The 23,295-nt window shown below is 39.4% G+C and overlaps 1 protein-coding gene across 1 annotated transcript in view; it reads left to right on the forward strand.

Moving 5' to 3' along the window:
* The window catches only part of zc3h3 (zinc finger CCCH-type containing 3), a 250,275-nt gene that overhangs the window by 15,124 nt on the left and 211,856 nt on the right, over positions 1–23,295 (forward strand). The gene's annotated exons all lie outside the window — the stretch shown is intronic.

Raw genomic sequence — 23,295 nt, forward strand, 5'->3', positions numbered from 1 at the left:
AAATGTTTCCAATCAATTCAGACACAGTAGGCATGGGAACTACTTCACAGGTGGCGATCTTGCCTGATTTTTACTTCTTTTTATTAGCTGTCTATAGGTCTTTTATTATTAGTTGATGAGGGGAACCAAAGTGAAGCTTGCCCAGCAATTGAATGTAGGTTGAAGTCAGGTGTATGTCTTCTTACATCTGTACTGGATATAAAAGTAGATGTATTATACTACATGAGGACTTCATATTAATGAGTGTTTGGTGTTTTTATGTACAGTTTGAAAATCTCCATTCAATCATTCACAGTGGTTATTGAAAAGAACAGAATCCTATCTATTTTACAGGCACTTTGCTGTAATTCATTGGTCCCCAGTTCAGCTCAGCAACACAATTTAGAGTTTGTTTAAAGTTGCTGTGCAGTTGGTTTTGATACCCGTGGTTGAGGATGATCATGCACACAGTTTCAGCTGCAGGTGGCTACAGTAATTACTCCTTGTTGGCGATGCATGTCAGTGTGTAGAATTGAGAGTGATGAAAACCTAGAAGTTGCTAGATGATAGCCACAGTCTATTTATTTAATTTTGCTCTGTCTTGTAGTCACGTCATAATATTTTAATTGAGTTGTTGCCGAATCGTAATTAACAGCCTCTAATATAAATTGGTGTGCAACAGAACCAGTCACGAGGTGAGGAAAACCTCTGTGATGGAAAGCTTTAGGAGCCATAGGTTGAAGGTGCCACTTGCTACAATTTCCACGTGTGGTATCCCAGCACAGGTAAACTTGATTTTGTTTGTTAAGACCCAGTTTTATTTCTAGAGAAGCCTGCGTGTGCTCAGAAGTGGGTATTACTCTGGTATGATTTGGTATTTATGTCTATTTTTAGAGGCTAATTTGTGCATACAAGTTGAAATTTTGTCCTACTGGGTACATATCACCTTAGCACAAAACTGTTGGATTGGTCCTTATTCCACATTTGAATTGATTTATATCTTTGGATTTGGTGCAAGTTCTCTTACTAAGTAATGGTTTGAATTCATCAACTGGATATTGAAGTATCTACTTGTTTACGTTTGAAAGTGCCAGTTTTCACTGCAGTACTAAGTAAATAAGCGAAATGTTACTTGTGATAATGTCAGGTGTCTTGATGTTTTTATTTCTCCTCCAGGGTGATTTGGATAATGTCACACTTTAAACACCAAGCTTCCATTGTTCTTAATAAGCATTTGCTGCACTTAAAAAACATGTTCTTGTGTTTCGTACATCAGGAGACTCTTGATTGGATTCCTGAGCTTCACAAAAACTTTAATGATTCTCATTCCACATTTTTGCAATTTCTCTCTTTATTTCTGAGGTATACTATTTTCATTTCTTCCTGCCAACGTGGAATAGTTCATATTATAATCCATTTGCTCATAGTGGGAGGAAGTGGCATAGTGGTAATGTCTCTGGACTTGTAATCTAGAACTCTCTTAGTTAATGTTGTGGTTCTGTTCGCCAAGCTGGGAATTTATGTTGCAGACGTTTCGTCTCCTGTCTAGGTGACATCCTCAGTACATGGGAGCCTCCTGTGAAGCACTTCTGTGTTGTTTCCTCCGGCATTTATAGTGGTTTGTCTCTGCTGCTTCTGGTTGTCAGTTCCAGCTGTCCGCTGCAGTGGCCGGTATATTGGGTCCAGGTTGATGTGTTTGTTGATAGAATCTGTGGATGAGTGCCATGCCTCTAGGAATTCCCTGGCTGTGCTCTGTTTGGCTTGTCCTATAATAGTAGTATTGTCCCAGTTGAACTCTTGTTGCTTGTCATATGTGTGTGTGGCTACTAAGGATAGCTCTTTGTGGCTAGTTCATGTAGCACCCGAGCTACAAATCTTCTCACAAACTCTCTTAGTTAATATTCTGGCGACCATGGACTTGAAACCTGCCATGACAGATGATGAACCTGAATTCAATAAAAATCTGGAATAAAGAGCTAAGTCGCGCCCACTGTTGATTATTGTAAAACTCATCATCTTCACTGATGTCCATTTATGGAATGAAATTTATCATCCTTTTATCTGGCCTGTCCTGCATGTGACCCCAGACCCAAGGCAACGTGGTTGACTCTTCACTGCCTACTGGCAATTAGGGGTGGGCAGTAAATGCTGGCTTGGCCACTGACAACCACAAATTTAAAAAAAAACTTCTCTCTTAATCTGTCTCCCTTTGCCAACTCTCTACTTTCTCTTAACTTAGTTTTCCTAATCATCTCAATGTCAGTAAATTTTGCTACTACACATTTGGACCCTTTGTTCAAGTCTTTGATTCAGTTTATATGTTGTTGACACTGTGACACCTTACGTGTTCCATCCTATCAACCTGAAAATGACTTTTTATGTCTAATCTCTGTTCCCGTTAGCTAACTAATCGTCTACCTATGTTAATATGCTATGCTCTGTACCATAGCTCTTTATCTTCCGTTTTAATTTGGCATGTTGTCAAGTGTTTTTTGTCAATCCAATCGTGGATACATTTTTTCAACAAGTTATCTTTCTTGTAACTTCCTCAAAAATCTTCCGATAAATTAGTCAAAAATAACTTTCCTTTCACAAATGCATGACTTTGCTTGACTGTAGTAAGATTTTCTAAGTATCCTGCCTTTAGTTATAGCATTTTCCCTTTGACACATTTTTGACTAAATAGCTTGTAGTTTTCTGCCTTTGTCTCCCTCCTTTCTCGAATAATGGTATTTCATTTACTGTTTTCCATTTACTGAGATTCCTAGGAGAAAGTGAGGACTTCAGATGCTGGAATCCGAGTCGAAATTGTGATGCTGGAAAAGCACAACAGGTCAGGCAGCATCTGAAGAGCGGGAGAAGCAACATTTTGGGCATAAGAACTTCAGGCTGAAAGGCCTATGCCTGAAACATCGAATCTCCTGCTTTTTGGATGCTGCCTGACCTGATGTGCTTTTCCAGCACCACACACCCGTCTGCTGAGATTCCTTCGAAGTCTAGGGAATTTTGGAAGATGATAGACAAGCATCTATAAGGTCTGCAGCCACTCCTTTTAAGACCCTAAGATGAAGTCCATTTGGCCTGAAGACTTGCAAGCCTTCAATTCTAATAATTTTCTAAGTACTTTTTCTGTGGTGACAGTGATTGTCATTGTTCCTCTTGATTTCCATAAAGGTTTTTGGATGATGAGGAGTGATGGTTTATCTTTGATGCAGCCATATTACATATTGATTTGCTTTTCGGAGAAACTCTTTTGCCATGATGGAAGTATTGAAGACCTGCTCAGTAAACTTCAAACATAGAATGATTTTATTATAGAAGCGAGGCCTAGTGATCTGAGCTGGCTCTCTGCAAGAGCAACACAGCTAGTTCCACCCCTGACTCTGCAAGCTCTTTATCTTAAAGATTTTTTTCCAGTTCCCTTTTGAAAGTAGGTCTGCCTCCACCAGATTCTCCAGGAAAGCATTGTGAAAACACTTCAAAGAGTTTGGAGAAGAAAAGCAGATTGAAAATGTGCTAAAAGATTGCAAGGATATAGAGTTGATGCTTGGCATTTTTAGGAAAAAGCTGAGGATGGCAGATTTGAAAAGTAATGGGACACTGTCTGATCAGAGATTGATAATGGTTTTATCAACTAACATAGAAACCAGGAAGGGAAGTTAAATGCTCGGCAGTTTAGTGGGAATAGAATTGAGGGAGTAGAAGATGGGTTACGTGGACAACTGAGCACGGTGAGAGCATGAAGATGGGAGGGAATTTTTTGGCAACGTTCAATCCCCTTGCATCGTTCCTGTTCAACAGTTGTATGTAAATTTTGCTGTGGTAACTAAATATCAGCCAAGGGACACAGACTAGTGATTTAATTTGAAAGGTGTCCATTAGTGACAGCTTAGTACCACACTGGTTTTGACTACCTGAGCTACTGTGGGAAGACCTTAATGAAACATTATTTCTTCAAAAATCTGAGATGTGGACAGGGAACGAATTTCTTACAAGTAGTTTTGCATTGGAGAGATTTTATCAGGTGCTCATATATTTATTCCGTTTAGTCATTATTCTGTTGTTAGAGATGTTACTATGGCAAAAATCGAGAATCTGTTGATGCTGTGAAAACAGCTGAACACTAATGAACAGTTAGTATCGGCATCCAGTAGGGGACAGCATTGTTCTCCTGTGCTGCAATCCTTCCAGCTTCTAATTGATTGCCCAATTTTCTCTTTATGTGAAAGAAGACAGATATCAAGTAATTTGCAGCAATAACGTGCTTGCACTTGGCCTGCTCTATTCTCGTGTTCATTTCCGATTGCAGATGAAACGCTAATATATAATTATCCTTGCAAATTGGATTGCTTTAAATAAAGAGAAGTGTTTGGCTGAGAGGGATGATCCCATTTCCTTGAGTTACTGCGAACTGTAATTGCAGCATTCAATCAATTTGCAGCATTCGAAATTCCATCACTATCATCAACCCTCGTTCCTTTTGATAGCTAAAAGCGAAGCTATTTCTCTGCTCTCTCCTTTTTTTTAAACAATTGAATTAATCAGGCTAGACTTAAACATTTGCCCACATGGAGAGGTCAGGGCTGGTAGTATATTGTCTTACAGATAACGGTTAATAAAAAGGAAATTAAATTCCTAATAATCACCTTGGAGTACTGAAATGTTAAAATTGACTATTTCCAGATTTGATTTCAGTACGACGTGATCTTACGTTTCTGCTTTACATCAACATCCATGCACTTCATTGTACATTTACTGATAAATGTTTGACTATATGGTACCAATGTACCCCATCAGCAGTCCCTTGTTTCAGTGACACACTCATTGTCAATGACGTCAATCTCAACTTTGTTAGAGGACTGCCATCTCAATTTGCTCTGTGGTACAAAGACATATCTGTATTATATGTTTTTACTATGAGTTACCACTCACATTTGTGCACCTAGTGTTCTATACAAAATGTGCCTTCTCTTACCTTGTACTTAGGCAAATGATTGTGAGGTCCCATGAGTGAACACAAATTTCTTAGTACTGTGTGCTGACTGTTGTGATTACATAAAGACACAAGAAATAGGAGCAGGAGCAGACCATATAGTCTGTTGAACTTGCTCTGCCATTCAGTATGATCATGGTTGATTATAGGCCTCAATTCCATTTTCTTGCCTGTTCCCCATATTCCCTGATTTCTCGAGAGGTCAAAGCTCTGCCTTTTTCAGCCTTAAATATCATCGAAAATGGAGCATGCACAAACACCTGCAGTAGAGAATTCCAAAGATTCACAACCTCCTGAGTGAAGTGATTCTTCCTGATCTCCATCCTGAGAGTATGCTGTTGTGGTTTAGATTCTCTGACGAGAAGAAAAAAACCTTCAGCATCTACCCTGACAAGCCTCTTAAAAAAATTTGTGTTTTAATGTGATCACCGCCTCTCATTCTTCTGTACTCCAGAGAATGTTCACTTAATTTACTCAGCTTCTTATTACAGGAAGACCTTCCATCCCGGGGACCAATTCAGTGAATCTTCGCTAACTGCAAGTGTTATATTCCACAATTTGAAGATCAGAACTGCATTTGTACTCCAGCTGTGTTTTGACCAAAGTCTGTACAATTGATACAGGATGTCTTTATTCTTGTCAAAAAACAAAGACTGCAGATGCTGGAATTCTGAAACAAGAACAGAAATTGCTAAAGAATTTCAGCAGGTCTGGCAGCATTTGTGGAGAGAAAGCAGAGTTAACATTTTGGGTCGGGTGACCTTTCTTCAGAATTTGTACTCCGTTATCTTAGAAAAAAGGCACCATTTGCCTTCCTAATTGAATGCTGTACCCACATGCACGAGTTTCTTTTATCAGTGCACCCATATTTAGTCGAACCAGAAGTATTTTAAAATAATTCTACTTTTTTGTTCTCAGAACTGAAGTGAATGACTTCAGTCTTGTTCAAATTATACTCCATCTGCTATCCTATTGCTCAGTACTGAACGAGTGTATACTATTTTCAGCTGTCTGAGTCTGCCTCACTGCTTATATTTTTCACTTAGCTGTATACCATCGACAACCTGAGAGGCTTTGCTTTTTTTTCACCCAACTCATTCATGTAGATTGTAAGTAGCTGAGGCCTGATACTTACAGCATTGCACTACTCCTAGCATGTCGACTTGAAAAATGCTTCAGTTATATCCACTCTTTGCTTCCTGAATGTTAGTTAAACTCTGTCCTAATATATATACTTTATCTTGCCTGTTAACCTTTTGTAAAAGACTTGGAAAATCCCAGGTGCAAAATATACTATCTGGTTTTTTCGCAGATTAAAAAGGCAGCTCATCACCACTTCCTTGAGGGCAATAAAATATTTAATCAATTGGCAAATTCCACATCCCATGAATGAACCAAAAGAAACATGATTTTGTCTATTGCCCTATGGTTTTCTCGGTGCATTGTTGAGACTTTCTTCATGATAGATTGCATTTTCTTGACAATGGATGTCAACAGTAGACCATATGAAACATACTGAACTTGATTGAAAGAAATTACATTTCAATATTGCAATCTTTATTAAACAATTGAGAAGTACTTAATTTGACATTTTGTGATCATAAGGGGTGCTATATAAATGCCGAGGTTTTATTCTGAAAGATGGCCTTTGGAATGGTTTGTGGAGCCTACAACCTTCTAACTTTTCGAAGCAAGAATGGTCCCTACATCCGAGCCATGGTTGCTTCCTTTGGATAGCAGACTGATTCTTGGGCAAAGATGACAACCGTTGGACAAATAAACTGGCCAGCGTTAATATGTTTCATAATATATCAGATCAGATATGATTCTTCCTGAGATATCTCTCAACATAAAATTGAACTGTGAAAGGGGCCGTTCACTCACTTGGTGTGAAACTGCTCAGATCTTCTGAAAGAAAAGTGGAAAATGCTTCAAATCAAAAACATCTGGACTCTATCTTGTCAAGGTGAATTGTCCAGCTTCATTCTGCTTTTTAAAAGCAAAATGTCCACTTTGATATGTCTGAGGTCATAACTAAATTGTGTAACATAAGCATCAGAAGTGAAAAGGAAAGCAGACTACTAGTAGCCTGTTATGAACATCATTGATGCTGTTAAGACAAGAGATCCATTAAGTTTTGCCTTTTTGTTTTATTTGTGCTTCTGTTGCACCTATATGATATTTTTCCTGAAAATGGAAAGTAAAGGCTGTTTGAACTGCGCACCTGCCTATGAGAGGTCTCACTGCTGGCAGGATAAATTGGGCATTTCTGTTCTGCTTCTGTGAATGCATAATACTCCCTCTGGCATCCTGGCTGATATTTAGCGGGGTTAGCCAGCTGAACAAGTTTGATTGAAGGGTTTTCTGTTACTCAACCTCTTAACCTTCTAGTTTAGCAGTTAACATCAAACCACAAAATTTACCTGAATGCCAGACTGCCAGCTTTGTATCATCCTTGACATTGCAGTCTGCTTGGTCTACAATTTTCCAAGTCCACTCTTCCTGTGCAGTGTTTAAAATCTGCTTTCTCATATCCTGTGTTTTTATTTATTTTCCTTGAACTTTTGAACCTGCTTCAAATTGGACAACTTTTAATCCTGTGTAAACTAATCCTTCAACAGCTGCTGTAGCTTCTCGGTTGTGACTACAACCTACGTTGGTGATCGGATGATACACGATAACGTATCATGTAAACTCATTCACTCAGTCCATTTTAATTTTACTGATGCTGTGTTCATATTCTGTCCCAAAGAATGGCAAATCTGCCCCGTTTTCTAAAATTATAGGTTCAGCTGTATTATTTGCCATTCTAATCTAATTTGTAAACTTGTATTCTGTTCAAGTTCAAAGTGGTCTTGCCACACTCCCCTTCCCTAACTCTCCCCAACTGGTGCTTTTAATGATCTCAAAGTAAGAATAGATATGAGGAAGTGAAAACGTGGATTTGTTGATTTTGAAGTAAGAGGGGGAGAGAAAGATCTCAATGAGATGTAGTGACAGGGTGACACTGAGGTGACCATAATGTTGTAGACCTTCCACGGTTTCCATCTTTTTTTGTTTAATACTATTATATATTTCAACGTGCCTGTAGAGCTTCAGTACCCACCTATGTGCTTCTTCAAAAGTGAGTCATGAAATGACACTTTTTTTTATCAGTTCGATATTGGTTTGAGAGTCACAGTCACATCTTGTTTTCCTTACCTGTCCAGCCTGCCACTTGGATGCTGTGCTGGATGTGTTTGGTATGTTCATAGCATGAGAGCTCCATATTAAACCTATTTTACCCTGTCTGTAGGTGTAAGGGGGAATTAATAAGTGGATTAAGTTTTAATTAGTGTTATATGCCAATGGTTTATAACTTTTTAATCTATAGTTAGTCTAGTTACTTGTAATAATTAGTGATTTGTGTTCAGTTTTGAAACCTGGTCAATGCTTTGTATCAACCTTGCCTGAACAATAGGGAAATTGGGCAACATTAACATATTTTGTAAAACCTTAACTTTTATGACAATTCTTGGAATAACCAGGCTCGATTTATAGTATGCAATGTGTCGTAACATTATCTATACCTACCTATCTGTCCCTTTTTAAGTAGTTTGTAAGTTTCAATGAGATCACCTCTCATTCTTCGAAACTCCACAGAATACAGGCTCATTTTGCTCACTCTCTGTTCATAGGCCAGTCTCGCCATACCAGGAATTGGTCTGGTGAACCTTCATTGTACACCTTCTATGGTAATAATCCATTTCCTAAGCTGAGGAGACCAAAACTGCACTCAGCACGCCAGGTGCAGTCTAACTACACTCCTATACAATTGGGGCAAGACTTCACTACTTCTGTACTCAAATTCTCTTGCAATAAAGACTAACTTTCTGTTGAGGCTTTTTCTGAATTAAAGTGCTTTATAATTGTACATTGTAGTTGTATGCTGTTGCCACTCACTGGAACCTTCTCCAATGAAAGGATATCAGAGTTGTGTAGACTGCAGAGTAGGGCCTAGTAATTTGTGTATCAATCTGTTAATAATAAGGTGATAGATGAATATCACATGGTGGACCACAATGAGATTTAAGCTTTCTGACTCTGCCCTGGGCCTTGAGAGGAAATGGCTGACATGTTTTCAATGTCTCCACATTTTCCATGACAGACTCAGAACTTTGGGTTGCACAGTGGCTCAGTAGTTAGCTTTGCTGCCTCACAGCGCCAGGACCCGGGTTTGAGTCCAGCCTCAGGGGACTGTCTGTGTGGAGTTTGTGCATTCTCCCCATGTCTGTGTGTGTTTTCTCCAGGTGCTCTGGTTTTCTTCCACAATCCAAAAATGTGCTGGTCGGGTGAATTGGCCATGTTAAATTGCCCATAATGTTAGGTGCATTAGTCAGGGGTAAATATAGGGTAGGGGAATGGGTCTGGATGGGTGACTCTTCGGAGGGTCGGTGTGGAGTTGTTGGGCCAAAGGGCCTGTTTCCATACTGTAGGGAATCTAATCTAATTTAATCTGAAACTTTGCAAATGATGCCCAAAGGTGATTAGGTCTTCAGGTCAGTGATGGAATGATTTTCTGTGAAGATCCTGCAAAACCCATGTGAGTGAAAACTGGAGGGAGACAAACTTATCTTCATTGCAAGACAAATCTTTGTGCAGATACTTAATTATAGAAATTGAATGATCCTGCTATATCTCAAGATGCTTTAAATTAACAAACCAAAAAAAAGTTTTATTTTCCATAAATAAATCTTTTATTTATTCATATTTCGAAGGTTTGCCAAGAGTTGAGAAGAGTTTAAATACCCAGAGTGCAAGTTTAATCTCTTTAATGTAGTTTGTAACCTCTCAGCCTCAGTATAGATGTGCCCCTTGTGTTGTTCCAAAGGCCACTGATGAATTTGGTCCTATTTGTGAAAGGTCAGGAAGGTCTACCACTAAAATGGGGAATATTTTCTCTTTAACCAAATACAAATGAATCCAATCTTTGTGAACCTATCAGCAGTTGGCACAGGATAAAAAACACTTTGTGACTATAAGAGCAGCTCCTCAGAGATTCTGTGTGTTTTATTTATGGAATGACTTGTCTTCTATCAATTGTTCTAATTTTTTTTCAACTGTTTTACTGGTTTCAAGAAGGACGAATTTGGCATCCATCACATGTTTTTTGAGCCCTGGCTTATAGGATGTTATCCTGACTGTAAACAGTAACATATGTCACATGAACACACATTGCCTGACAAGGTGGTAGTTACCAGTAAATCTACGATTAGGTAGACATACACCTCAAAAGGAAGAAATATAAATGACTGACTGATTAAAATTGGAATTAATTCGTAAGTTCTTTCAAAGAATGAGAAAATGTATTGCAGGCGAAATAGCTTCCTTCCTTGCAACTAGAGATTATATGCAAGCCTCTGTCCAATAACAATGAAAGTAAATCTAATCCCTTCACTTCGTCTAATATATCTCATGTTCGTTTGGTAGGTTGAAAGGTAGCGGTAGCCAATTGAATAGTGTTCCAAAAACTGGAGAGTTTTTTTTATGGTATAAGTATGTTCACAAATGTGTTGTGCAAAAGTATGCATAGAAATCTGGAGTTTAGAAGATTCAAGTCTGATCTAATTGAAAGACATTATTATGGGAGAATTTGACAGGACAAATGTTCAGACTGTTTGCCCTGGCCAGTGAATCATCACTGTGGAACATAGTCTCAGGCTATTTAACTTAAGACTAATGATGAGGAGAAATTGCTAAACTCAAAGATTTGTGAAGTTTTGGAATTCACTTTTCCAGTGGGCTGTGGATGCTGAGCCTTGAACAAAATCTATAATTATGACAGGTGAATGCTAAGGCAAGTGTGAAATTGTCCATTTTGGACAGAAAAAGGATAGATTAGGGAACTTTTCCAGATGATAGGAAGCTAACTACACTGGTACAGAAAATAGCTTAAAAATATGTTGCTGGAAAAGCGCAGCAGGTCAGGCAGCATTAAAGGAACAGGAGAATCAATGTTTCGGGGATAAGCCCTTCTTCAGGAATGAGGAGAGTGTATCAAGCAGGCTAAGATAAAAGGTAGGGAGGAGGGACTTGGGGGAGTGGCGTTGGGAATATGATAGGTGGAAGGAGGTTAAGGTGAGAGTGATTAGGCTGGAGAGGGGGTGGCGCAGAGAGGTCGGGAAGAAGATTGCAGGTCAAGAAGGCGGTGCTGAGTCTGAGTGTTAGGACTGAGAAAAGGTGGGGGGAGGGGAAATGAGAAAACTGGAGTAATCTGCATTCATCCCTTGTGGTTGGAGGGTTCCTAGGTAGAAGATGTGGCAGGTTTCGAGGGATATGGCCAAATACAGGCAAATGGAAATAGTTCAGTGACGGCCATCACCTTCTGTCTCCTACCACTAAACCAACTTTGGATTCAACTTGCTGAGTTACCATGGATCTTGTGTTATTTTATGTCTTTTATTAGCCTCCCATGTGGTGCTAAGAAAACATAAGGCTTTGAAAATAAATGTATGAAATGTTCATACCAAGTAACTGAATTGACAACACACTTTGAAATGACTATGAGCAGATCGGTATTATGGGCGTGATTGCAGGATGAAAATGTGTTGCTGGTTAAAGCACAGCAGGTTAGGCAGCATCCAAGGAATAGGAAATTCGACGTTTCGGGCCAGAGCCCTTCATCAGGATGACCAGGTTTGTATTCTGAATAGTGATGATATATGACATTCAAGGAGAATAGGAAGCTAGGTCAAGATGGAGTAGAAATAACTTTGATTCAGGAATTCAGGGTGGAAATGGGGAGCATTGACCACAGTAGGAAAAAGTTTATAAGAAGCTTGTGATAGAGTGACAGAAATAATTGAGTAATTTTAATATACATGTAATCTGGAAAAAAAATTGAATGAGGAGCTTGTAGCATGCTTTCGAGAGTTTCTCACAGTGGCACATTCTTGAGTTGACCAGACAGTAGACTATACTAACTTTGGTGTTGTGTACTGTGACAAAGTTAATAACTTACCTTGGAATAAAGGCATTGCTAGATAGCACCACTCATGATATGATTGAATGTTTAAAGGGAGAACAATGGGTCTAAGACTATAATTTTTAACTTCTAAAAGGGCAACTTCGTGGAAATGAAATTTGAGCTGGATAAGTGAACTGGGAAATTATTCTCGGTGATAGATCAGTCGAGAAATAGTGGCAGATATTTTAAAGCATATTTCAGATATTCATAATAAGTACAACCTAATATAAAGAATAATTCCAAGGGAGGGTATTGACATTTGTTGATAATGAAAGACATTTAAGAAGTATATCAATCTTGAGGAAAAAAACATTTAATTGTGCAAAGCTGAATGGCAGGTCGGATACAAAGAATGGCAGAGAATGGCTAATGTTAATTTAGTGAAGACACGTAAATTAGAGCTTGAGATAAAACTTTTGGAAATGTAAAAATAGACAACAAGAGTCTCTATAGGTATCAAAACAAGAAAAAAAGTAAAATGATTGTTGGTCCTTTAGAAGGTGAGAATGGAGACAATTTCTTTCTATTAACTAATGGAATGTGGGCTTTGCTGGTTGTTCCAGCATTTATTGCCCATTTCTCCATTTCCCTTGAGAAGCTAGTGGTGAGCTACTTGACTGAACCACTGCAGTCTAATTGTCATAGTTATACCCACTGTGCTGTTGAGGAGGGAGTTCCAGGATTTTGCAATATTGAAGAAATGGCAACACAGTGCTAACTCCGGTTGGTGTGTGACTTGGATGGCGTCAAGCTTTTTAAGTGTTATTGGAGCTGCATCCACCAATGCAAGTAGGGAGTATTCCATCCCACCTTTTTGTTTTAGTTACACAATGCATAGGTGAGACCACAGCTCAAGTGATGTGCGCAGTTTTGGTCTAGTAATTTAGGGAGGGATGTACGCATGTTGGAGGCAGTTTGGAAGAGATTTATTAGATGGTAGACTGCAATGAGCATGTTGTCTTTGCAAGCAAAGACTGGACAGACTGGGCTTGTTTTCCTTGGAGTTCAGAAGCATATATGAGTCTGAATGGCCTTGACAAGGTTGCTTTAGAAAAGACACTCACTCTTGTGGGTGAGTCCAGAACTGGGGATGTTGACTTAGTGCTAACCTTAAGGTGAATTTTTTTTTGAGGATTGTGTGACGTTGGAACTCTGCCTCAGAAGGCAGTGGAGACATGATTGTTGAATTTGTTTACGGTGAAGGTAAATAACCTTTGATTGCTTTACTAAACAAAAAGCTATCGGGGATAGATGAAAATGCGGAATTTGGATGACAAACAAATCATCCAAAGTTGTATTGACTGTTGGAGCACACTTCAAAGATTGGCTTATTTCTACCCCTAATTTGTATTTTTGTATGTTAAGGTAGACTTGGCAATTAGCAAGTTTTAATTTCATTTTCAGATTTACTTGGTTGGATTTAACTCCCACCCTCTGGATTGCTAGTAAAATACCAGCAATGGGAATGGAAGTTTGACCCAAAAGGACTGTCCCTTTTTTTTCTGGTTGTGTATATCTTTAGTAGTACTTGTTGAAAAGGAACAGCCAGACAACTCCAGACTTCTGGTAGTTGCACACAGACACCTGACTGTGATGACATGATAGGGCGATGCTAGGCAATATAGCTGAGGTAAGGTGAATTGTCATCACCTATTACCACCTCATGTACTAGTTTACTTTGAGAGGTTTAATGAAGGGGTCCAGTTGAAGATTTTAGAAGAAATCTCTGAATAGTTTGGAACAAAATATTTCCAGAAGGTCATAAAACGTTGGAGCAGGAGAAGGCCATCTGCCTATTGAACCTGGTCCCATCATTTAATAACATTATGGCTGGCCAGACTGTGGCCACAAGTCAACTTTCCTGCTTCCAAAAACCCTTGATTCCTTTTCAGTTTAAAAAGTCATCTCGCTCAGGCTTAAGTATGTTTAATGATTCAGCTGCTACTCTCTGAGGAAGAAAGTTCTGAACACTAATGTCCCTCTGAAAGACAAAATTCCTTCTCATCTACATTTATATGGGAGATCCCTTATTTTTAAACAATGGCTTCTAGTTCTATTCTTAGGACTAAAACTAATGGTCATAAATATAAGACAGTAACAAATCAAATGAAAAAAATTAGCAGAACGATTATGTTTTCAAGAATGATATGAATGTGGAATTTGTTACTTCAAGGAATTAATGAGACAAAGAGCAGAGATTTCTTTAAAGTTACTTAGATAATTATATGAGAGAGAAATACCAAGATGACACTGAAAAGCGCAACAGAAAACTTGAAGTGTATGGAGTGGCAGAAAATCTGTGATGTGATCCCTTGTAAGATAGCTAATGCTATCAAAACTAAGGAATAGAAGATATGAATAAACTAAATTATCATTTCCTGTGGTAACCACGAGGGAAGTCTCAAATTGGCATTAGCTCTGTAATCTTTGTCCTGGAGCCAATTACTCCGACATAAATGAGATTGAAATACTAAGTTTGTTGAAATTGTTCAGATCAGATAAATTCCAAAAGATGGCTTAGATTTATTGCCATGTGATACAGAAGTCAGAAGACACTCAGATTATGCATATGCTGCCGTGGATAGAACAAAAGAATTGTAGATGGTAAATAACATGGAAAATATATATCATGAAAGTGCTCCAAACTGAACCAAGGTAATAGTAGGATACTAATTAAATTTAAGACTAATGACAAAATAATCGATGCAAGAAAGTGAAGACTTGTTATCCATACTCTAGGTCCATTTAATAAGTTAATAAGTTATGAATTCAGCTCCAAAGAGCTGGAGTGGAAAAATGGTGAGTAACTACAGAGATTTATAAGGAGTTAAAGAAAAAGGCATCCCTGTTCGCTAATACAATATTCTTGAAAAAATCAAGTTAGCAGAACAATTCTCGGCCAGCAGCTGATTGTTGTCAAATAACATCTCGGATGTTTCTCATCTCATCAGCAATTGTACAGGGTACTCTGTTGTCATGAATAGTATTGTGCTTTGAGCATTTTAGGAATTACATCCTCCCAGAAGTGGAAAGTATCGATCACACTCCTGACTTGGATATTGTAGGTGATGGGTAGGCATTGGTGAGACAGAAGTTGACTTACTTGCCACAGCATTCTTAGTCTCTCTCCTGTTCTTGTAGTATTTGTTGCTGGTTCAATTCAGTTTAGTCAATGGTAATCTCCCCAGAATATTAATGATTTATTGATGGTAATGCCATTGAATGCCAAGGAACGATAGATTTTCTCTTGTTCACAATGGTCATTGCCTCAAATATTACTTGCCACCTATTAACTCAAGTCTTAATGTTGTCTGGGTCTTAATGCATTCAGGCACAGACTGCTTCGATATCTGAGCTGTGAATGGTGCAGTCATCAGTGAATGTTCCTAATTCTGACCTTTCTGATGGAAGGAAGGTCAATGATGAAATAGCTGACGATGGGCCTAAAACACGACTCTGAGGAACTCTTGCAGGGTTAATCTCCTGGCTGGTTGGAAATAGTAGCATTGGAGGGAATGTGCCAGCTATGACGTTACAGACAGTGGTTGAATATAGTTCTGCTGCTGATGGCTTACATTTCCTTACGGATGCCCAGTTTGAGTTGCAAACTTAGTTCAAAGTCTGTTCTGCCTAAGACTTTGTACACAATGCAATTGATTATGGTTAATGTGAAGTTGTGACTTTGTGCTGGTCACTCCTACTGATACTGTTGTGAATAATAGGTAGGTTGGTGAAAACTGTGTCAAGTAACTTTTTCCTTAGTTCCCTCACCACTTTATATGGCTGCCAAACCATATCAAGCAGCCATATCATTTCTTTTTTAAAATGATACATTTCACCAAAATGATTTTGCTTTGTGAAAATGTTTCAAGTTTACTTTTGTAAAATTGTCACATCTACGAATTCTGTTTTTCCAAAGTTATTGCATTGTAGCAGCTTGCTTTTAAATATTTTTTTTCTGCTGCATTGACTGTAAACAAGAAATTGACAAATGCCTGTCTTTTTCACGTGAGACTGTGCTACGAGGTTGTGCTGCAAGCAATATTGAGGCAAACTTCCCTCAAGGCAAATAAAATTCTTGCTCTATGAATTGCTGGTGGTTCATAGGTAGATTTATTTGTTGTTACTGGCAATGATTGCAATGTCCAGGTGGTAAAACTCATTGCTAACCTCTAGTGGTAACAGAGTGAAATAAGCAATTGTCGGGATCATGACCATTGTGTAGAATGAGACTGTTTGACTCAATACTCCTCTGCTGGCTCTTGATACTGTTATCTATTTAGTCCCACTCCTCTTTCTCACAGCCCTGTCTCTTTTTCTTGTTGTGTGTCTGTCTAATTTTCTTGTGAATGTTAATCTGAATTTTGCTTCCACTACCCTATCGGGCAGCATAATCTGGATCACAGTGCGCAAAAGTAAAATACTTGAAGGCATCACTGGTTCTTTTTCCAATCATCTTAGATCAGTAGCAGAGGATGCAGATTTATCACAATAATCTGTTTGTCCCACTTACCTTATTAAAACTGTTCATGATTTTGAGCACGTCCTCTTAACCCATACATAATTCTGAGGAATACAACCACCGCTTCTCCTCTCCCTTTTTCTGGTATGTTTCTTCTATACCCTCCCTAATTCTTTGACAGTTTGTTTGAACAGGCTTTTAAACCTGGCCTTCCACTTTCAAATATTTCTGCAAATACCTCCACGTCTCTATTCTTGCTGCCCATTAATATTATACCATCTGATTTGTATTGCTTTTCTTCATTCTTTCTAGAATTTATGGCTAGGAATGGCACTGAGATATTCCTCTGTTGCCTGCACTTTACACTTCTTCTTTGACCAGCAATCTTCACCCTCACTGATCTTTTCATTCAGAATTCCCAGGGTGGCTCTAGCTCTCAATTTCCATGATGTCCACACTCACCGAAGCCCATCTCTGCCTGAATCTGTGGCCCTTTGTTTTCTCAGGTCTTATCTAATATCACCATCATCAAACCCACTGACAAAGATTATTATTGCTATTGTTTGGTGTATTGACTTCTACCCAGCAGAGCATGAATGTTGTTATTCTGAGACTTCCTCCAACCATGATTGCGCTATCAAACATTAAGCCACTGTATCTAGAACTGTTATTAATTGACTATCCATAGCTCCAAACTCACTGTCCCAAACCTCCAACAGCCTACTGTTGCCTCCTTCTCAAAATCTACAGGCAAGTTTGCCCTGGTTGACCCACTTGTCTACTTTCTTCCCACCTACATTCATAACTCTTCTGATGCCCTATCACTTCAATTGTTTCCAGTTTATTGAACCTAATCATCCCCTCTTTCACTATTTATATCAATGCATCTACACTGACTCCTACTAGGACTGGTTGAGAGCTCTCCACTTCTTTCTTGAACAGAAGTCCAGCTAAACCATATCCACCATGACGCTTTTCTGCCTGACTGGACTTAACTTCACATTGACCAATTCCTCCTTTGATTCCAATCACCACCTCCAAATAAAAGCTGTTGCTATTGGTACCAGCATGAGCACTATCTATGTCAACTTTTTTTTTGGAATAGGCGGAATGTTGCTCATTCCAATCCTGCTTGGGACTTCTAGAGTCATAGAGTTATACAGCACTGAAACAGACCATTTGACTCAATTCATTCACTCTGACCAGACCCTAAACTGATGTAGTCCCATTTGCCAGAATTTGACTCATATCCTTCTAAACTCTTACTATTTATGTATCCAACCAGATGGCTTTTAAATGTCGTAATTGTACTTGCACCCACAATCTTCTCTGGCAGCTTATTCCATATCCCGCACCACCCTCTGTGTGAAAAAGTTGCCCTCAGGTCCCTTTTTAAATCTTCTACCTGTCACCTTAAAACTATGCCCTCTAGTTTTGGACTCACCTACCCTGTCCCTCATGATTTTATAAACCTCTATAGTGTCACTTCTCTCCAGAGAAAAAAAATCCCTAGCCTTTCCCTATAGCCCAAACCGTCTAATCTCGGCAGCATCCTTGTACGAGTTTCCTGAGCCCTTTCAGGTTTAACAACATCTTTCTTGTAGCAGGGAGACTCAAATTGGACACAATATTCTAATCCCTTGTCTCTCTTTTCTAGTTTACTGGTGATTGTATTGGTGTCACCTCTTGCAACTCTCAAACTGGAAAATTTCATTGACTTTGTTTCCATTAAACTCTGAGGAGAAAGTGAGGATTGCAGATGCTGGAGAGTCAGACGTTGCTTGACCTGCTGTGCTTTCCCACACCACACTTTTCGACTCCTTCCAATAAAAACCCCCTAGTGACTCATCTTCACGGTCGATTTCTATCTTCCAATTTCTGGATTTCTCTTTCTATTCCTAGAAATTGGCTATCAGCTAATAGGAGAAAGTGAGGACTGCAGATGCTGGAGATCAGAGCTTAAAAATGTGTTGCTGGAAAAGCGCAGCAGGTCAGGCAGCATCAAAGGAACAGGAGAATCGAAGTTTCGGGCATAAGCCCTTCTTCAGCTAATAGTCACTACAAACTCTTGAGATTCTCACGGTTGCCTTGATCACACTCCTCACAGCTCAATTCTGATTTCATTGTTTCTGTTTTCATCTAAGTGATGCATACTGTGGCTGTGTCTTCCTGTTTACTTACTGAGGATTCTCTCCAGCTTGGTTGTCAGGGCTGTTTCACATATCTGATTTATTTCCTGTGCTTCTGTCACTCCTTTCCTTCCCTCCAAGAATCATAAGATTTCCCTTGTCTCAGCCTTCCAACTTTACCAGCCTTACCAATGTATTCATCTTCAACCATTAAATAAGCCCATCCTGATGCTACCAGAAAACCTATTTTCCCCTTCTCTCTCCTTTTCAGTATTGTAAAGAAATTGTCCACTCCTCAGTCACCTCCACCTGATTCTTCATTTACTATTTATGTGAATGCAAAACTTGTTTGTTTACCTTCTTCCTTCTCACTATCCAAGGTTCTAACGTTCTTTTTAACTTAAATAGCATTCACTTGTACTTCTTTTCAATTCAGTATTGTGTATTCTTTGCTTTCAAATGTGGTTGTCTCAATCTTGGACAGACCAAACCCAGTCTAGGTGACTGAATTCAAGTTCACTGAAAAACAATCCTCAACCACGTCCTTGGGATTCTTGTCACTGTCATTTCAATATTCTACCTTGCTCCCACCCTGGTCTCCTGTCCTTGGTTTGCTGAAGTGACCCAGTAAAGGTCAACACAACTTCCAGGAGCAACAACTATATTTTTTTAACTTGAGCCTTTGAATTTTGGCTCATCTACAAATTGTCTTGTTGTTTCAAATTTGTTTCTTCCTTTACCTCATCATGTTCCATTTGGTTCGCTTCTACACCTTTGTTTACATACATTCTCTGCTGCTTTACTGTAACTTTTTTATTGTTTAATTTTCTTGTCCTCCATACTACTACTGACTTTCCTTTTGTTCTTCCTGAATAATTTCACGCCCTCTCTCTCTCACGCCCTCTCTTGCACCCTCTCTCTCCCGCTTGCACACACTCTCTTTCTCTGTTGCGCTCGCTCGCTCTCTCCCTCTGTCACACGTGCCCTCTTGCTCTCGCGCCTCCCCTCTCTCGCGCCGTCTCTCTCTCTCTCTCTCTTGCGTGCCCCCCCTCTCTCGCGCCCCTCCTCTCTTGCACATGCCCCCTTCTCTCGTGCCCCCTCCTGCTTTCGCTCTTGTGCGCTCTCTTTGGTGTGTTCTCTCTCTCTCTCTCTCTCGCTCTCGCTCTCGCTCTCTCTCTCTCGCTCTCTCTCTCTCGCTCTCTCTCTCTCATGCTCTCTCTCTCTTTCCGCCCCCCCCCCCCCCCCCAATTATCCATTATTTCCAAAATCCATTATATTTTGGAAATATAAAAAGAAAATGTTGGAGATATGCAGCAGATCATACAGCATGTGTGGAGAGGAATAGAGTTAATGTTTTAGGTTGACTCTTTGTCTGCCCTGAGCTCTTTGAAAAATCATTGACCTGAAATGTCACTTCTATTTATCTCCACAGGCTCTGTCTGACCACCTGAGAATTTTCAGCCTTATGTGTTAAGACTTCATGTCTCCAGCATAGACAGCAATTTTGCCTTTACTTAACACATTGTTTTCACTAGAGATTATCAATGTGGCATTGTACCAATATCACATCACATCTAAGATTTCAGTGTCTGAAATGCCAATGGTTAAATTCTTTGTAATGCAAGGAACAGAGGATGAAATCTCTAATCATAGGCAACTTCCTTGCCACTTTCTGTTGCAAACAAACTTTTTTGGTCTTTTCAAATTTAATTCTGATTTCATCCTTGTATGAGTTAGAAACTTTTATTCATTCTTTGGTTACTCAAGACTTGATAATTCCAAAGGGTTCCTGGCTGACCTCCCATATTCTATCCTCAGTAGCCTTAAGGTTGTCCAAATTTGTGATGCTGGTGTCTTAACTCACACAGATTTTCATCCCTGTCATCCTCATGTAGGTCCACAAACACAACATGTTTCCTAGTCAAGAAACTGTTGGTAAAGGATGTGTTAGTTTTTTTTCAGGGAAAACATTTGTTTAACCTTTTGCAGCATGATATATAGTCCAATTTTCCCCACCCTCTTGTCTCAGCCCTGTAACGTCTGATAAATAGATGTCGCTGTAATCCTTACGGCGTGTGAAGTCTTTATTTGGTTACTGTCACTAGATGTTTTTTCTTGCCTGTAGAGTTACTTGATGTGAAGGCAATCCAAAGTCTTCAAATGCAAATCATTAAGTTCTCACGTCTCTAGTTACACTTTCCACAGCCCGTTTTTAATGATGCATGTTTAGTTGTCAAACTGTACATGCTGAAAGTTCACATACCTGGCACACAACAGGCCTGGATTCACTGATGGCTGCTGGTGACGGTGTCTTCTTTCCTGTTTAAAAACGTGCTGCTATGAAGCCCAGGAGTGCAGGGGTCTGAGAGCTCAGTAACATTAGCCTGCCAGGCACTCCATGACTGGCACCTGCACATTTCATTTACTGTGGTGAGTTTTTGTTTTGAAAATATGGCTTTAACTCAACCACATTGCTTGTTACTTATCAGCCACCTACAACCTGTAATCCACATATGTATGATCGTACCTCAGGGCTGCTCTTCAAGTCAAAGAAAAAATATTAAAAGTTATTTTTTGCACTGCAGCCTTGATGTACTGTGGAAGCAGGCGATTTGGCCCATTGAGTCCATGCTGTCCCTCCAAAGAGCATCCCAGCCAAACTCTCTATTCTAGCCGGTAACCCTGCATTTCCTGCTTATCCATCTAATCTGCACGTATTTGGACTGTGGTAGGAAACCAGAGCACTCGGAGGAAACTCAAGCAGACACAAGGAGACTCTACACAGTTGTCTGATGGTGGAATTGAACCTGGTTCATGATGCTGTCAGGCAGCAGTGCTAACCACCAATATGCTGTGAATTCAGAATGGAAATTATATTGTGAAATAGCATTTCAGCTAAGTTCTGCGTGGGTTGACTTGTGTGCAGACAAGTCCAATGTTGTGGTGCATATTGTATCTGAGTCAGATCGTGACTCCAGGTAGAAAATTAAAATAAAATGAATATCTCCTTCTGTGACTTTGGCTTTGACTGGCTGTGTCTCATAACTTCAATCCATGTCAAGATTTCATTGTTTTTGATCTTTCTTTTTTGTGACCCTGAACATCATCCTCAGCAAGGGCCCTGCTTTTCCTCCTTTATACTTAGGTCAGCAAAAAGCTTGGTTATCTATTCTTTTTCACCTGTTTTTCCAACATTGTTTTTGTTTTTTTTCTTGTCTGTGATGTGGCCACTTTCTTCAAAGCCGGCATATGTTGTCCGTTGCTAGTTGTCTTTGAATTGATAGGCTCTCTAGGCTATTTGAAGAGGGCAGTTAAGAGTCAACGTTGCTCTGGCCCTGGAGTTACTTAGTCACGTGCCAGATTAGATACAGACGCAGATCCACATCCCAAATTTGGCCAAAAATCCTAACTTTATCTATCAATTCTCACGAGGCAACTCTTCCATCAATCAAGTCTGTCCCTCTCACTGATTCACTCTTTCATTTTTGCTTCAATGTTTGACTCGCACTCTGACCGTTTCCATATCAAATTTGCTGCTTCCTTGCTTTCAGTCATGGCTTTGGAAAGGAAAGAGAACGAAAGGAGAAGTAGTTCTGGGATCTTCGATATAGCAATCTATACTGCCTACATTTCAGCATAGCCTTTACAGCTCAGAGGCAGTTGAAGAATACTGTGTTGTTGCCCAATCCTGGCAAGTTCTTATGCAGACTGAATAGTTTGACTTAAGGCTTCTACTTGATATTAAGTTTGCCTTTTTCATTCAATATCAGTATTTTATGCTTTAGTGATACACTTTAAAAATAAAAATCAACTATTGAATGTCCAGTATGGTTAGGTCCATGTAAATCATCCACCACTCTACAGTGTAACTTGGCATAAAACTAAGAGGCTACCCTGTACCAAACTACTGTGACTTTTTTTTTCATCCGACATCAACTGTCACTCGAATGCCTTGGATGGCCTTGAGATATTATCATTCCTGAAGAAGGGCTTATGCCCGAAACGCCGATTCTCCTGCTCCTCGGATGCTGTCTGGCCTGCTGTGTTTTTCAAGTACCACATTTTTCAACTATGGCCTTGAGATGTCAAGATTGTGCATTGCAAAATAGGCCACAAGTTAACATGCCCTTCATTATCAATCTTTCTTCATTTGATGGGTCAGAAACAACTTAAAATATAAGTGAAATTTTCCTTAATAAAGGTAGGAGTGGTGCAGATGGTCCTGTATATCCATGAATTTTGGAATAATGCGTTTCTTCCTGCATATAGATAAAGCCAGGAATATTGTAGCGAGTCCTCTGGTAATTATTTGAGGGGAAAGGACATTTTGTTCGCCATATTTATGTCAGGAGTCTGTAAGCCATTTGCTTTGGCCCATATTAAGGTGTAAGATACGTTAGCTGCAAATGTGTTGCTGGTCAAAGCACAGCAGGCCAGGCAGCATCATTCCTGAGATGCTGCCTGGCCTGCTGTGCTTTGACCAGCAACACATTTGCAGCTGTGATCTCCAGCATCTGCAGACCTCATTTTTTACTGTAAGATACTTTAGTTCACCAAAAGGATTATCATTCATCAACTATACTAATGAGAGGTCATGAGTAAAATACTTCATTTCTGTCTCTTCTGGTAGGGCAACTTGACATATGCAAAGTAAAATCCTGTGTTGATGGCATTAACTGAATGAAGAGCAAAATTGTGCATCACAAAACATTCGGTAACATTAAAT

This window comes from Hemiscyllium ocellatum, chromosome 4 (genome assembly GCF_020745735.1).
Source record: "Hemiscyllium ocellatum isolate sHemOce1 chromosome 4, sHemOce1.pat.X.cur, whole genome shotgun sequence".
Taxonomy (NCBI): Eukaryota; Metazoa; Chordata; class Chondrichthyes; order Orectolobiformes; family Hemiscylliidae; genus Hemiscyllium; species Hemiscyllium ocellatum.